Genomic DNA, 17,422 nt, shown 5'->3' on the forward strand with positions numbered 1-17,422 from the left:
CACAACCCACACCTCTGATGCGTTAACTTCCACTTCTTACTGCAGGGTCTGATCAGGGCCGACCGGGATGTGAGCTAAAACAAAATAGCTCTTAAATTTAGAGAACATCGCTTGAGCGGCACCAGACCACCCAAACAGTGTTTTGGTGGAGGTTAAGGCAGTCAGAGGTGAGATCAGTTGGCTGAAATTGCAAATAAATGGGCTTGGCCAATTTACCACAGCCTGTGTCTTCTCTGGATCCATGCACATTCCCTCGACCGACACGTTCCTGGAGACAAGAAAATATCAGTATGTCATCCAGGTAAACATAATGAACTGATCTATCATATCTCTCAAAACATCATTGACGAATGCTTAGAAGACTGCGATAGTCAATACAGGGATGAAAAGATGAAAAGAATGATTTTTTCCAAAAAAAAAAAAAAACGTCCCTGCTGGTAACGAAGAGGGGTGAATGATCTTGGCTGCTAGAGAACCAGAAAATATATTTCTCTGAAGCCTCCCTCTATGGAATAAAAAGCAAATAAAGTTTGCCTTTAGGCGGAGACGTACCTGGCAATATTCTAAAGCACAGTCATAGGGATGATGAGGAGGTAGAGAAGCAGTTCAAGACTTACTGAACACTTTCTTCAGGTCCTAGTACTATGTTAGATAGATCCATGTTAGAACGAGCAGTCAAAATTTATGGATTGAAGTATCAACCAGGGGTGTACCAGGACCATTAGTGGAGACTCTGTCCAGAAAAACAAATGTTTTTTAGAGTGATAACCTGAGATAATGAGTCTGATAGTGTCAGTAGAAAGGGTTTTAGGTGAAATGCTATGGACCTGGACAGTGATAGGTTTAGGCATGGGAATTAAAGGAAGTTTTTGTCTTTGAGCAAGCACAGAGTCCAAAATCTCTCAAAAACTCCAGAGTAATTTCCATGACCGTAGCTGCAAGAGAAGTTTTAGTTAGCATGACCTTACCCGGCAGCAACTCCTTACCTACTGACAGCCTGACTCTTTTACTGGACAATGAAATAAAAGATGCCCAGAACCCTCACAATTTCACATAAATAAGCAACACACTAGATCTGGTTCCTGTATTCGTTTAACAGTCCCAAGGGTATTGTCAGAACTTGGTGTGGCAAATTATAATGTAGATTAAATTGCAGTCATATCTACATTAATAACCTGTAACAAATTATAATGTAGATTAAAGTGCTTGCATATCTACACCATTATTACTGTAACATATTAGCTCAAGGTTATTCTTCCCGCACCTTTTCCACCGTTATAATGTAGCGAGTTATGACCTAGATTACAGTGCTCGCGTATTCTCTGCACCATTTTTATATATATATATATATATATATATATATATATATATATATATATATATATATATATATAGCAGATAAGTTTAACTCGAGGAAGATTCATTTGAACGGGGATTCAAACGAATCGACTCCATGGATCCAAACAAATTAATCGTCCAGCAATCGTTCGAGAGGACAGTCGAGTTTATTATGGCTATTGCTATCAAAATAAAAACCCATTTATGTTTGAGGAGGGTAACAAGATTAAAGTTTAAGACATTAGATTCATAAATATACAGAGGCACCTTTCTTTATATAAAAATTAAACTTTATTGACTAATCTAACAGAAACTAACACCTAACACAAACACACATTCATACAAGTTTAGAGAAGAGTAAAGAAGGTAAAGTAAGAGGTTGAGAGAATGTAATGATGGGAAAACCTCAGAGTTTGTAAGAGCAAACCCAGCGAACCACACATAATCAATTTAACCCTTCTATTGTCTCTTTAAGGTTTAATTTAGTTCACACCAGTTCAGATGTAGGCAGAAAGTGGGTACTTTCGGCTTGTCCGTGATGTGAAGAAGGTCCCGTTGAGCATGTGGCTGGTTGGTTGTCCTTGCTCCTCGCAAGATTTGAAGTAGGGTGGAGTCGGTAGTTTCAAGTTTGAAGCGACAAAGGGGTCAGTCGTGAGGAGTACTGGTTTGTGACACACTAAACTTAACTAGACTCTCGATGGAAAATAAAGAAAAAAAGGTATCTGAGATGTGAATGTCCGAGCATGGGACTGGATCTCCGCCTGCTTTCTTGGAGGTTTCTTTGCTTAAGTCTTGTTCTTAGGTCGTTGAAGTTGAAGAGGTTTTAAGAGATCAGAGTTGAGAGAAGAGTGAGCGGTTCTTCTTGCTGAAGAAGTTGCAGAGTTTGAAGAGGTTGCTGTTTAAGATAGTTACGGGTTAAGAGAGCATGGTTTGAGAGAGTGAGCATGGTTCAAGAGAGCGAGGGCGTTGCTTTGAACAAGCTTTATTGGGCGGGTTCGGATCCTCCCTCCATGGAAAGTTGACCCATTAGAAACTAACCTCTCTGCATCATGGTTTATGGCCCTTTGTTCAAGAAAGAGAAATTTGCATAGGCAAATTTGATGCAAACTGAGGCAGAAATATTCAAGTCTCTTGAAATGTGAGTATGTTGCACTATATCCATAAGATAAAATGTCAACGATCAATTAGTACAGCAAGTTAGCTTCAAAGCAACTCTAAACATGAACAGTTTAAAAGCTTGTTCAGCTTCGGTAAGGTTAAACATTGTATGCAGGAGCATTAAAACCATAATATCAATACAGTAGTAAGTAAGGGAAGCATTGCAAAACACATAATTGAAAACACATGATTACACATAAAGAGAGAGTGAAGTTTACATTAAAGCATCAGTCTTAAGAAAAGAGCTTATGGGAGTCCTGAACCGTTCTTTGTTCATTGCTGCATGGCACATTCGTTTGGGTCATAAATAACTTCAAATCAAGTTACAACTGACCATCGAGTCTTCCCTGGGCAAACTTGGCTCATTTATTGAATAAAAGCAAAATAATTATGTGTCTGGTTGGCCATATTCGTTACATTGGCAAAGTGATTTTTCCTTTTATGCTCCTAGGGCTTGGAATGACCTGCACAATTAGTTCAATCTTGACACACTTCTGACTCTGAGTACTTTAAACATCTTCTGTACAACATCTTAAAGAATATTTGTAATTGTTTTTTTTATGATCTGATATTTTTGTGTTTTCCAGAGATGGGTTGCGACAGGAAGTGCATCCACTGCATAAAAAATGTACTGGATAAGTTGGCGGTTCATTCCGCTGTGGCAACCCCGGATTAATAAAGGGACTAAGCCGACAAGAAAATAAATAATAAATAATATTTTTGTGAATTGTGATTTTGCAATTTTGTGGTATTGTTTTTGTGATTTTTATGTAAAACTTGTGATTTTTATGTGTTGCTTGCCATTTTGACTAGGTCTCACTGGAAGAAGAGACAGTACTGTCTCAATGTGATCTCCTGGCTAAATAAAGGAAATAATAATAATAACAATTGAGGCAAAGACCTTGGCTGCGACATCTTTTCTTCTCTGCCTTAGATAACCGGGAGCAACCTATCTGCATAGGCTCCTCCTCGAGAGTGGGTACATCGAAGGAAACAAATGACCTCTTCAGCTGGGATTCCCCCTGTGAGAGCCATAGTTAACACAGTGTGACGGGTGTGTTAATGCTTGTAATGGGAACGTGAATCGTCTAGCACTGCCAGTGCAATCAATTTGTGTAATGTTTTAAAAAGTTCCAATGCGTAAATCTAATCTTTTACGTAATTTGCCTGTTCTTGAAAGAAAACATCCCACTGAACTGCCAAATTCTATTGAGACTCTGCCGCCAGCGTTCGAAACTAAATGGAATATTTAGCCACACTTAATTCTTTCTGATAACAACTGCGTCTCTGCCCACTACACCTTATTCAATTCAGCGGCAAAATCAGTGAACGAGGAACAACAAGCGACAAAGTTTGAGCTCATTGAAGTAAAAAGCTGCCGTGGGAAGACGATGCTCTGTAAATTCTCGCACTGGCTAGGCTGTAGACACAATGGCAATGAAAGGGTTCCACCAGGGTGTTTTCTCTGCTTGAAGGAGTTGCACTTTTAAGGTAAGTTCAAAAAGCTGTTTAGCAAGAGTCGTTAAAGCTCAAAGTTGGTAATGAGCATCTGCGCTTTCGCTAGGTCCATGCACAAATTGGCATTTGTGAGGAATTCAGTGAGCCCTGATATACTCGGTGGATCCATGAAAAGATTCAGTCCAGTCTGTCACAAAAATGAGCAGGCAGGATCTAATTGCAAGTCAAATGTATTTAATACAATTAGATCAGTACAATCAACAAGAGTCGTAGATAGTCAGCATAACCATAACCTGAATCAAGCATACGGTAACTCACTTAGCCAGACAACACAGCAAGACGAGACCTGGGGAAACAGGACAACAACATGAACAAACTAAACAGTGATGGCTAAAACCAGGGTCCTTGTATGTATCAGCTGTGACTGCTGATGTTTCAGCTGACTGGATGCGCATGCTGTCAGACAAAATGCAAACAAACATACCCACTTGATAGACACAACAACAGAAAAAGAACACGGATCCATGAACCGTGACACTATACAGAAGGCATTTGAGCTGGTTCCTGAGGCTTACCACTAGCGCTTTAAAAGTGGTCGTAAAATTTATCTAATAAATTTAACCTAACTTATGTTGAGTTTGCAATGCAAAAAAAAAATATATTTCTTTGATCAGTGATGTTTATCTCAAAATAGAAGGTAAAGAGCAATTTAGACAACAATTTCTACTTGAAGAATTTTTTGTTTGCCTGAAGTTGTCTTTGTCTATTTGAATGAACATAAAGCAGTAACTGCAACTTTGGCAGATAAGTGTTAACTTAGGGCCAGCCAGTGAGCCTGTGAGATCTCTGGGTAAGTGGATCTTGCCAGTAGACTTTTAGAAGATCCAATTTTTGTAACAAAAGATGCAGAACCAACTTTATAAATACAATCGTCTAGCCGTGGGAGAGGATTTAGAGGCATTCAATTTAAAGGGTTTCCTGCTTCGATTCATGTTGAGAAGTTTGCTGACAGCAAAACTGTCAGATTTGTGAGTTGCCTAATGTCAAGTCTACTTCTGTCATCCATAATTTCAAAAGTTTTGTCTGACAAGTCATAGTCTAAGACTGGTGAGTTATTCTGTCTAAGAAGACTTAGGTTAGACTGGTTCATCATCATTTTTAATGGATGGTTTTGTATGCATGCCTTCTGATTCCAAACATAGACAAGCTATTAAGATTAGAAGAAATACTGGAGCTTTCCAGTCTCTGGGTATCTTTCTTTTTTAATAAAAAATCAGCTCCCGCTCAAGGTTCAGAGGTGATTGTTGATGGCTTTCGTCCAAAAATATCAAGTCAGGATGACTGGGTAGCATGTTTTGAATGGTGGTTCTAAATGTTTATCTATCTGATACATTGCATCCTGCTAATGATTATTTCCTGTCTGTCCACTTGGGGGTTAGGAAAACTTTGGACCAAGTGTTACAGCATTTTTTCTGACTGAGTAAAAGCTGTATAGCTCAGTATTGTAGATCAAGCACATACCTTTTAAAGTACAAGTGACCATCACTGTAGTTGAACCCTCAATGCTACACATTTTATAATAGTACAAAATTGAACCTTCTACAGTTGTACCATTTAAGGGCCAATTTTGTACCCCAAGGAACATTTTTTCTACGTCGAAGGTAGAAAAATGTATCTTTTTAAAAGCATTCTCAGCATACTGTACTAGCCATTTTTTATCCTTGGTGACTGAATGAATAAATAAATGAAACAGTATTATTTCATTACATCTTACAACTGGAGGTGTCAACACCAATTAAAGCCATTTAAAACAATAAAACCTTTTTTTTCAATACTGCACATTTTAAAGTTCAATTATTTGTCCTCAGCAAGAATACCTGTTCATTATAAATAGTTTGTCATCTACATTTTAGGCATCTTGTGCCTGGTAATCCACCTCATCACCTGGCGAGGGGACAGTCTATTCATTCTCACATCTCACACAATACAAATAATGATGACAAAGGGAAACAGGAATTAACAGTTTGCCACACAATAACCAATCTGTATATATGTTAAGAATTACTTAATCTCAAAAAACAATGGGACTTCTTCTGCATTCAGATGACCCATGGTAAACACCAAATCTTTAACAAATTCATATGATGTGCTTACCCAACATTAAGTAAGTGCCATTACAATGTCAGAAATGTCATGACAAAGTAGGTAGACATGCCAGTAGCTACAGCCCTTAGTATTTCTTTTTGCTACCAATAAAGAAAGCAAGCAAAACAAACACCCAATTCTCTGAGGCAAATCCAGCTATACTGCAATTGTGTAAAAGTTTTGTCTGAACGAGAAGTTGGTTCTTTTTCTTATAATTCTGTAAAAACTGCACATTTTCTGAGCTCTTTGTTAAACTCTTGAATAATTATGATTTTGTCTCTGTGAGCTTTACTTAAAACAAGGTGCAACACTAATGGAACCACGCCTTCTAAAAAGTCATGCATTACATCCAGTGGAAGTGAAGTTGTAACATCAAAGCAGTCCAGTTTGTCAAAACGGAAGCCTTACATAACACCATAAATGGCTTTAGTGTGTGGATTTTCTTTTACACACTCTAAATGGTAAATGTTGGGGAATAATAAATGAGTATAATCTAATTTTATAGTGATATTTATATCACTGAAAGTCTATATTAGGCTTTTCAAAACTATAGCAGCCCAGGTTTGAGAAACATTAAAACCTATTGCCTTCCTGAGCACGGGCTGAGCCAAAGTGATGGTAATGATAAAGGTTGGGTCCCAACGACTGTGCCTTAGTCTTTAAAGAAGTAACACCTATACATATAAATACTTACTATTATGCCGATGAGATAAGGGCTGGGCAAATGCTGTTTACCTTGCTGACTCTAGCAGGTCATTTGCATGCTTGTTAAGGTTTGTCCCACCTATATGTATCACTGCCAGTAAAACTGTATATAAATTGAGTGCCTGGGCACTAGTTCAGAGATCTTATGATGAACTCCACAGCAATGGTGGGTTCTCATTAAAGGATTCTGCTTTGAAGATGGTTTTGTCTCTTCTTCAAATTCAAAATGTGGGTGTCAGGAGTTCTTAAAACAAAGTCAGATTCTTTAAAAATGTTTTAATCTCACCACGCGTGGCTATACAGTACCTACAAATTGTACTCACAGTAAATGACATGCGGAATCCTCCTACTGAGAAGAAATGTTATCAGCATACAACAGTAACGGATGTACAAACATTTTTTTCTGAACCATCAACAAGAAAATTAATCCCTTATGATGAGAGTTTTAAAGATCATTCAATATTGGCTTTAAAATTCCATCTACTCCAAAATGTTTCACACAGCGGTAGAGGTCTGCATTCCTGTGGGACCCGACCAACAATTTCGCTTCGGACTCCCGAGCGAGCGAGCATGTGTATGTATGTGTGTGAAGACAGTGTGATGATGTGTTTAGCTTGTTTGTTACTGTGTGTATGTTTATACAGACAGTTTGTTATAGGCTGTCTGAACTCTGATTAGCTGGATGGTTTTCAGTTTGGCTCTCACCCCTGCTCTTTAGCGGGAATGGACGCTGCGAGTAGAAAACAAGGCGGGTCGGGCAGCGGGACAACAAATGCTAATATAAGCAGGAGCGGTCGGGTTTGGGCTAAAACCTGGCAGGAGTGGGATTCAAAATTTAGTCCCGTGCAGATCTCTACAAGGCAGTAGCAAACAAGTAAAGCTAAATGAATATGTTTTAACTGAGACCAATACTTTGTACTCATGTTCCCAACAGTATAGTAAATTGCTAAGAATTTGTGCATGTTAGGTTTAGACCCTAGGGGATTAGACACATCATATTTATCTTCATAAAAGTTCTATGGGTAACTTGCAAAGAATTTGTGGTTTTTGAAATTAAGTCTATCTCGATAATCATACAGAACATGTTTATCTTTTTTATATTCAGGCAAGTTTGTAATTGGTCCTAAATGTCCTTATGTGACAATAATTCTTCAATACCTCACAAATAGTAACGTAAGAGTAACTTTCACTCTTGTTACCACTTGAGTCTCTTAGTGTATACTGTATAAGTTCAGTCAACTTAAATTTTAATTTACAAAACTGTTTAGGCATGTATGGTGACTTAATAAGCTTTGAAGCATTTGGAAAAAAGTCAAAGGAATGTGTACAGTAGCACTTCTTGAAGTTCTGGACAGGTTGCAAGGTCAAATAAATTTTTTTCATAGATGATATGCAAGAAATTCCCAGTAGTCTCTTTTAAAAAAGCGAATTAGGTAATTTAAATCATCCAAAATTTCTTGCTGCACTGACAGAGGCAAGTGTTTTTTCTCTCTGCATTTTAGAACAAAAGCAAATAGGTTCTCGAATAGCTCATTCATGTTTGGGGGTGCAGAACATTTAGCCACACCAGTTGGCTCTTTCTCATCAATACATTCTTCCACAACTACCTCAAGTGGAGTTAAAGAATCAATAGTCTGTTGTAACACCCTATTTTTGGACTTTCAGTAAACATGGCATCTAAAGCAGTGGTCCCCAACCTTTTTCTAACTGCGGACCGGTCAACGCTTGACAATTTTACTGCGGACCGGGGGGTTGAAATAATAATAATAATAATCATAATAATAATAAACGTGAATTCACTGTGTACTTATATGGAACTTTATTAGCACATTGCTCCAACATTAGAATGCTATTATAACATTAGGAAATAATAACTTTTTTAACACATTGCTCCAACAATATAACATATTATAACATCAAAAACTGTCCGTAATGCTAAATCAAAGGGAGCCCTGATCTTGTTTCTTTGCAACGAGATGGTCCCATCTGGGGGTAATGGCAGAAGGAAGATTGCCGGAAGCATTTCAAAACGCAAAACGCACGTTTTTGACTGGCAGCAGTTCAAAAACTTGCAGATCTAGGACTGGCCGTAACTCATAGCTCTTTTTGGGCATGATGAAGTAAGAGCTGTAAAACCCGTTCCCCTTCGGTTGGGGAACTCCAGTGCTATAAGTGGATTTGATCTTTGTGAAAATCCACGAATGGGAGGTTTCGGTTCAGAAGCCGCTTGTCTGAAAGAGTATTGAACGGGCCAATGAATGAATGAATTGGCAGCGTAAGCTTGCACAGGTGTGCCTCATTGCCAATTATCCCAGCATATAAGCACACCTGGAGCGAGCAAACGCCATTCTTTTTGCTTCAGAGACTTTCTGATGGAGTCGATGAGGGTTCCTCCTGCTGTGATCCAGTGATTCCGAGCGAACGAGATCATTCTCCCGGTCCAGAGTGTGTACATGCATCGGCAGACGGTCGAGCTGGGGTTCTCCCTTGCCTGGCGTTCTTTGGGTCAGGTCCTATAGAGCAGTGCGTATAAAGTTGCAAACTTCAGAGAAAGAGCAACACAGTCGTGCAGCACGTCCTTTTCAGGACGGCGCTCCGACTGTGCGTTTCTGGTTTCCTGTCCTCGGATGATGGGCACGGGCACTGCGTTGCATGTCTGGGGGGTCCAGCATGTTAATGCGCTACTCGCGGGCAGTTTATGTCGTCATTGCGATGCCATGACTGTTGCGCAGTAAAGATCGTGGCTAGCCTTTGCAAAAGGGCGAACCACCCCAGTTGTCCCCTGCTCTGCAGCGGGCACTCGGGCAGATCTGAGGGTTTCAGCGAGAGATAATCCGTGGCCCACGGGCCCGCGGACCTCCCGCTCCTCTAAGCGCTCCATCCAAGCTTCGGGCGGGGGAAGCGATCCATCTAACAGATGGTAGCCCTTACGCCCGATGACACCGGGGACCAGACGTCCACCGTGGCATCGGAGGGTGGGTTTCATTGTCCGATGATGATCCAGACCCGCTCGCCCCCTCCGGGCAGGTGAGCGCTGTCACAACGGATCCTGAAACGGACATGTTAGGGCTGCTTCGGCCGTGGGTTGACAAGTCTTGAATGGGTCTTGAAGGGCACTTTTTTCTGCTCGTGCTGCGTGTCCCTCCACCCTCACCACTCTTGACGGTGGAACAGCCAGGGGGTATGTGGCGATTCCTCAGGTTGAGTGCGCGATGGCGGTCAATCCGCGCAGTGCCTCTTCTTGGCGGGGTCCGCCTCGTCTCCTATCCAAAGCCTGTAAGTTATCTGCCTCCCTCGGAGCTAGAGCTTACAAAGCTGCGGACCAGGCTGCTTCCGCCTTGCATGTGATAGCCACCTACCAGCACTACCAAGCGCAGGCGCTGGCCGAGCTGCACAAGGGTGGGTCCAACCCAGGCTTACGAGCTTCGCACCGCCGTCGACTTAGCTCTTCGGACTACTGAGTCTTCTGCGTGTGAGTTGGGAAGGACGATGTCCACATTAGTGATCAAGGAGCGCCACCACTAGCTGATATGCACAAAGTCAACAAAGTCCGCTTTCTTGACTTCCCCATATCCCAAGCCATGTTCGGCGACACCGTCTGTGAATTCACCCAGGAATTCAAGGCGGTGAGAGAGCAGTTGATGGGTGATGTCTTATCCGTCTTATACGGTCCGTAGTGCTATAAGTTTTTTTGCTTTTTATCGTGCCATTCATACCTGCTCCTCACCGAAGGTGCCCGCCTACGAGAGCTGCCCCGCCCCTGCACAAGCCTCTGGCGAAGCGAGCGCGTCGAGCACCTTGGAAGCAGGCAGCCCCCCCTGCCCAGAACGCCGCAAAGTCTGGCAACGGACCACGAAGCGTCCCTGGGACAGGCCATCTGGAGAAAAGGGAACTTGCTGTTTCCCCGCTGAAGGGCGGGGCCCCATTTCCTATGGCACTTTTTACTGCCATGAAAACATCAATGAAAGAGCACTTTTTCCCTTCCCTGGATGTGACAGCATGAACCTTGCCAGTCCGGGACGCGCTGCCTTCCGGCTCGCAGGTTCTACGTGCTTTGCCAGTGGCTCACGAGCGCTGGGGGGACGGTCTCCTTTCCCTCAGCCCTCTAGCCCCCTCTCCGGAGTCAGGGTGCGGAGCCAGAGCTAATCGCTCTCCTCCAGCTCTTCCGCGGGACCCTCACGCTTCCCGGATCAGCACACCCACTCCGCGCTGCCCCATTGCTGGTACGTCAGCGATTGTAGCGATGACTCCATTAGCGAGGTCTCTGCCTGCCTGGTTAGCGCGGGCCAGCCCCTTGCAGTGGCTCATACACACAATCAGACTAGGTTACGCAATTCAGTTCGCGAAGCGGCCCCCTAAGTTCACGGGCGTGTATTTCACCAGGGTCAACCCCCTGTCCGCCCCTGTCTTGCGAGAGGAGATTGCTGCCCTCCTGGCGAAGGGTGCATTCAAGCCAGTTCCTCCAGCCGAGATGGAGAGTGGGTTTTACAGCCCATACTTCATTGTACGCAAAAAGAGCGGTGGGTCACGACCAATCCTAAATCTGCGCGTTTTGAACCGCTGTCTGCACAAGCTGCCATTCAGAATGCTCACGCAGAGGCGCATTCTCCAATGCGTTCGTCCTCGGGATTGGTTTGCAGCCATAGACCTGAAGGACTCGTATTTCCATGTCTCCATTCTTCCACGCCACCTCCAATATCTGCGGTTTGCTTTTGAAGGACGAGCGTGGCAGTACAAGGTCCTCCCCTTCATGCTCTCTCTGTCTCCGCGGGTCTTCACCAAACTCGTGGAGGGTGCCTTAGCGCCCCTTCGGCTTGCGGGCATCCGCATACTCAATTATCTCGACGACTGGCTGATTTTAGCCCACTCGCAGGAGCAATTGATTATGCACAGGGACAAGGTGCTTCGGCATCTCCGCCTACTGGGGCTTCAGGTCAACCGAGAAAAGAGCAAACTCGCCCCCTTGCAGAGGATCTCTTTTCTCGGGATGGAGCTGGACTCGATCACCATGGTAGCGCACCTCTCAGAGGAACGCGCTCGCCTGTTGCTGAACTGTCTGAGAGAGCTCGACAGCAAACTAGTAGTCCCACTGAAGTTCTTTCAGAGGCTCCTGGGGCATATGGCATCCGCAGCTGCCGTCACGCCGCTCGGATTGCTCCATATGAGACCACTGCAGCACTGGCTTCACGATCGGGTCCCAAGACGCGCATGGCACGCGGGCACACACCGGGTCTCTGTTACTGCGCTGTGTCGCTGTGCCCTCAGCCCTTGGAACGACCCCTCGTTCCTACAGGCCGGTGTGCTTCTAGGACAGGCGTCCAGCCATGTTGTTGTTTCAACGGATGCTTCCAACACGGGTTGGAGGGCCGTGTGTCGCGGGCATGCAGCTGCGGGCCTGTGGAAGGGTGCCCAGTTGCATTGGCAAATCAATCGCCTAGAGCTGTTGGCAGTGTTCCTCGCTCTCCACCGCTTTTTACCGGTGCTGGAGCAGCAACACGTGCTGGTCAGGACGGACAGTGCGACGGCGGTGGCGTATATCAACTGCATGGGGGGTGTGCGCTCTCGCCGCATGTCTCAGCTCGCCCGCCATCTGCTCCTCTGGAGTCACCCGCGGCTGAAATCGCTGCGCGCCATTCTCGTTCCAGGCACGCTCAATCGTGCAGCCGATGCACTCTCATGACAGCTGTTACGCCCTGTCTGTAAGCAGACTCCACCCCGAGTCTGTTCAGCTGATATGGGCATGATTCGGGGAGGCCCAGATCGATCTGTTTGCTTCCCCAGGAACGCTCATTGCCAGTTGTTTTTTTCCCTGACCGAGGGCTCTCTCGGCATGGATGCACTGGCCCACAGCTAGCCTCGGGGCATGCGCAAGTATGCGTTTCCCCCAGTAAGCCTGCTCCCGCAGTTACTGTGCAAGGTCAGGGAGGACGAGGAACAGGTTCTGCTAGTTGCGCCTCTTTGGCCCAACCGGACCTGGATATCAGAGCTCTCACTCCTCGCGACAACCCTCCCCTGGCGGATCCCTTTGAGAGAGGACCTACTCTCTTAGGGACAGGGCACCATCTGGGACCCTCGCCCCGATCTTTGGAACCCCCGCGTGTGGTCCTTAGACGCGAGGAAGACTTAGGTAACCTACCGACTGCTGTGGTTAATACCATGACTCAGGCTAGAGCCCCCTCCACGAGGCGCGCCTACGCCCTGAAGTGGAGTCTATTCACTGAATGGTGCGTCTCTCCCAGAGAAGACTCCCGAAACTGCCAGATTAGTGTTGTGCTCTCTTTCCTTCAAGAGAAGTTGGACAGCAGGCTGTCGCCCTCCACTCTCAAGGTTTACGTGGCCGCCATCTCCGCTTATCATAACGCTGTAGCTGGCGGCACCGTGGGAAAGCATAACCTCATCATCCGGTTCCTTAGGGGTGCTAGGAGAATTAATCCATCTCGCCCCCCTCTCATGCCCTCTTGGGATCTCGCCCTCGTTCTCACAAGTTTGCGAGCAGATTCCTTTGAGCCACTCGAATCAGTATCTCAAGATTTCTGTCCCTGAAGACAGCTCTGCTGGTCGGGTTGGCCTCCATCAAGAGGGTCGGGGACCTGGAGGCATTTCCCGGGAGTACGTGTACACTCCACTTGGAGCGTTGCATCCTCTTGGGCGTGTGTACGCGGCACCTCTCTAACAGACATCTGTAGAGCTGCGGGCTGGGCGACACCCAACACATTTGCAAGGTTTTACAATCTGCGAGTGAAGCCGGTTTCCTCAAGGGTATTAGGTAACCCCTTGGTGATTGAGGAAACAACTCGGTAGGGTGTTGAGACACGCTTGCTGCGCCATTTTCCCTAACACGGAGATATGTGAGCCTTTTTATCTGTCAGTAAAGTTCCCCATCAGGTGAGCCCTGCAGATTCCTCCGTGGCCCCCATAGGATAAATTAGGGCCAGGGACACGTTGGAGGACCGCGCCTCCTATGATGTGGGTGCATCACGCTTGCTTGACTATCCCCTCATCGGGGGCGTTGGTAAGGTGCAGTCATTATGGCGCTTTCCATAGTTCTCCCATTCGTGGATTTTCACAAATATCAAATCCACTTATAGCACTGGAGTTCCCCAACCAAGGGGAACGTTCGAGGTTACATAAGTAACCCTTCGTTCCCCGAGGAGGGGAACGGAAGTGCTATACTCCGTCGCCATAATGGCTGTCCCTTAGCTGTTTGAAAGTCTCTTCAGCTTAAAAGGATGGCGTTTGCTCGCTCCAGGTGTGCTTATATGCTGGGATAATTGGCAATGAGACACACCTGTGCAAGCTTAAGCTGCCAATTCATTCATTCATTGGCCCGTTCAATACTCTTTCAGACAAGTGGCTTCTGAACCAAAACCTCCCATTCGTGGATTTTCACAAAGATCAAATCCACTTATAGCACTTCCGTTCCCCTCCTCGGGGAACGAAGGGTTACTTCTGTAACCTCGAACAATCTCCATCTCGGCTGAAGGGGCCGGCTCGATTGCATCCTTCGCCAAGAGGACAGCAATCTTCACTCGCAAGTAGGGGTGTCAAAATTAATTGTTTCTTTGGTGCACCGCGATGCAGACGCGGACAATTCGGTATCGGTTCAGTAATAATCATAACCGGTTATTATGTACTGACGTCATTTATCTCCTATGCTCTCTGTCGCGAGGGAGGTGAGCGCAAGTATTTACAACACTCAGCCAACTCAGGGCCGGTCCGTGGCATAGGCACCATAGGCAAATTCTAAGGGCGCTGTATATCCAGGAGGGCGCCAGAAATGAGCGCGGTTCAGTTGGTTTTGTTTTCGTTATTCTTGACACACATTTAGTTATAGATGGCAATAACTCAAAAACCTCTTACCCTAAAAAGATCTAAACTGTGTTTCCTACAAAAAGACAAAGCTCGTTATGTTTCACAGCTGTCTTTCTTTTATTTCGCTCCACACTACGAGCACTGCTCTGTTTAAGCCCTCGCAATATGTGTTCAGCCGGGATAGCTCGCGCTGAGAGGAGCTCTCAGCAAGGGACCGTCGGAAAAGTGCTTAATTTTTTTTTTTTTCGTTTTTCTGCTCTGCTCTTTGCGAGCTCTCCCTGTTGCGAGGGCTTAAGTGTGTGTGCGTGTGTGTGTGTGTGCGTGTGTGTTTGTTTCTTTGGTGCTGTCTATGTTTGTGTTGCAATGAGAGACAGTGTGGTGCTGTGTCTCTGTGTGTTTATACAGACATATTGAACCGAACGAAGGCATGATAATCGTAACCGAACCGTAAGACCAGTATAGGTTCACACCTCTACTCTCAAGACAGGGGCAGATGCAGGACTGTGCCTGGTAAAATACACGCCCATGAACTTGGGAAGCCGTTTCGCGAACTGTATCGCATAGCGAAGTCTGATCATATGGATGAGCCATTGCGATGGGCCGGCCCGCACTAACCAGGCAGACAGAGCCCCCGCAAGTGCACTCGCCCGCACGATCTCTGACATGCCAGCGGTGAGGCATCGTGGAGTGGGTGGGCTCGCCCGGGGATTGCTAGGGTCCCGCGGGAGAGAGAGAGGCGAGAGAATAGCTCTGGTCTCGCACCCAAACTCCGGAGGAGGGGCTGCGAGAGGGAGAGAAAGAAGACCGTTCTCTCACGCTCTGTGAGCCGTTGACGAAATGCACTGATCCTGCGAGCTGGAAAGCATAGCGTCCCAAACTGGCAGTGTTCAGGCTGTCACATCCGAGGAAAGAGGAAAAAGCTCTTTGAAGATTTGATGGCGTTTTTTTTCGTTGTTAAATGAAGAGCCCCACCCTCCAGTGGGGAAAGAGCAAATTCCCTCCTCAACAGATGGCCCGTCTCAGGGATGCTTTGCGGTCCTTTTACCGGACTTAGCAGCACCCTGGGGCGGGGGGCGCTGACTGCCTGCGAGATGCTCGGTGCAGCCGCTTGGCCGAAGGCACAGGCGGGGCGGCGGAGCAAAAAGCTAAAGACGATCGCCCTCGGCGAAAAGCAGTGGCTCGGTGGGACGGAGCGGTCTTACGATCTCGCCAATAGATTATAACACATCACCTCCGACTACTCAATCACCGGCGTGAACTCCTGGGCGAGTTCACTGACGGTGTCACCGAACAGGCCAGCCCGGGATATGGGTGAGTTAAGAAAGCAAACTTCGTCAACATTACACACATCACCAGATTTAGCCTGAGGGGGCGTTCCTGGCCTCTAAAGTGGTCATCGTCCTTCCCAGTGTGCGGAACTGTCCTGGCTCGGAACCATCCTTGCCGCAGCTGGGCCAGCGCCTGCGCTTGGTAGCACTGGTAGGTTGCCATAGCATGCAAGGTGAGGGTGGAGGCACACGCAACACACTGCGTAAGCCTATAGTGCACATCCAGGAAGAAAGGTTTTTACACCCCTCTAGTTGGCCCGGCTGTGGGATAAACCATCACCAGAGCCATAGCCAAAGCAGCCTGGGGAAGCACAGCCACAAAGTCTGCTTCTAGATTCGACACCGCGCTCATCAACCCGGAGGGAGGAGCGAGTTCGAATCCTCATCAGACATTGACAGCCCACCCTCCAAGGATGGTGAGGATGGAAACGCACGCAGATCGGGCAGAAAAAAGTGCCCTCAAAACTGCGTGAGTTTACTGTGCACGTCCGGGAAGAAGGGGACGGAAGGCTTTGAATCCTCCACATAACACCCATCTAGTCGGTTCGGTCGCTGAGCTGGGGAATAAACCATCACCAGGCTCACGGCCGAAACAGCCCGGGAAAGCACGGCCATCATGCCTGCTTTTTAGATGCCAACGCCGTGCACTCCACCCCGAGTGAGCGGGTTCGCATCCTCAGACAATCCCAGGTGAAAAAAATATATAATTAAATGCAACTAAAATACACTTAAATACCCGCAAATACATTTTTAGTACATTGTTATTTTTTTGTGTTAAATAAAAGTTTGATGGTTTTACACTATAAATATACTAATTAAAAGTATGTTTATACTTCAGTAGGACTTTAGTACACTTGACAAAAGTATACCAAATACCAGTAATACTTAAATACATTTTTTGTGTACTACAATAAAGTACACTACAGAAAAAACATCCAAAAGAGTTTTATTAGTGTTTTTCAAAAGTGTGCTTTAAATGCTTTAAACATTAGTTGATTTTTAGTACACTGTTTACATACTAATCCTAAATTTAAAATAAGTTAATATATAAAAAATCTATTAGTAATGTATTGTAGTAGAAGTACATTTTCCCAAAAATTGTACTTAAGTACACTTAATGTGAATGCAATATTATCACTAACACTTAAATTGATTTTGAGTGTGGTAACTTTAAGTTTATATTAAATTGACTTTATTAAAAACCCATTAGTAATGTATTGTAGTAGAAGTACATTTTCCCAAAATGTCTTTACATTTCATATATGTGCTGTAATGTTGCATCCTATTTATATTTTTGCGTTCTCAGTTTTTGCTAAGTTTTTGTTCCCTCCCATAAGGTATTTTTGGACTTGTGGTTTATTGCACAAAAAGATTAAAGTGTTTTGATGAAGCACAGATGCTGTTTTCTTTGTACACACAGTATCTCTTCAAAATATATTGTTTAAATAAATGTTTAGTATGTTAAAAGCACATTTTAG

The sequence above is a fragment of the Danio rerio genome, chromosome 2 (genome assembly GCF_052040795.2).
Source record: "Danio rerio strain M-AB ecotype USA chromosome 2, GRCz13ab, whole genome shotgun sequence".
Taxonomy (NCBI): Eukaryota; Metazoa; Chordata; class Actinopteri; order Cypriniformes; family Danionidae; genus Danio; species Danio rerio.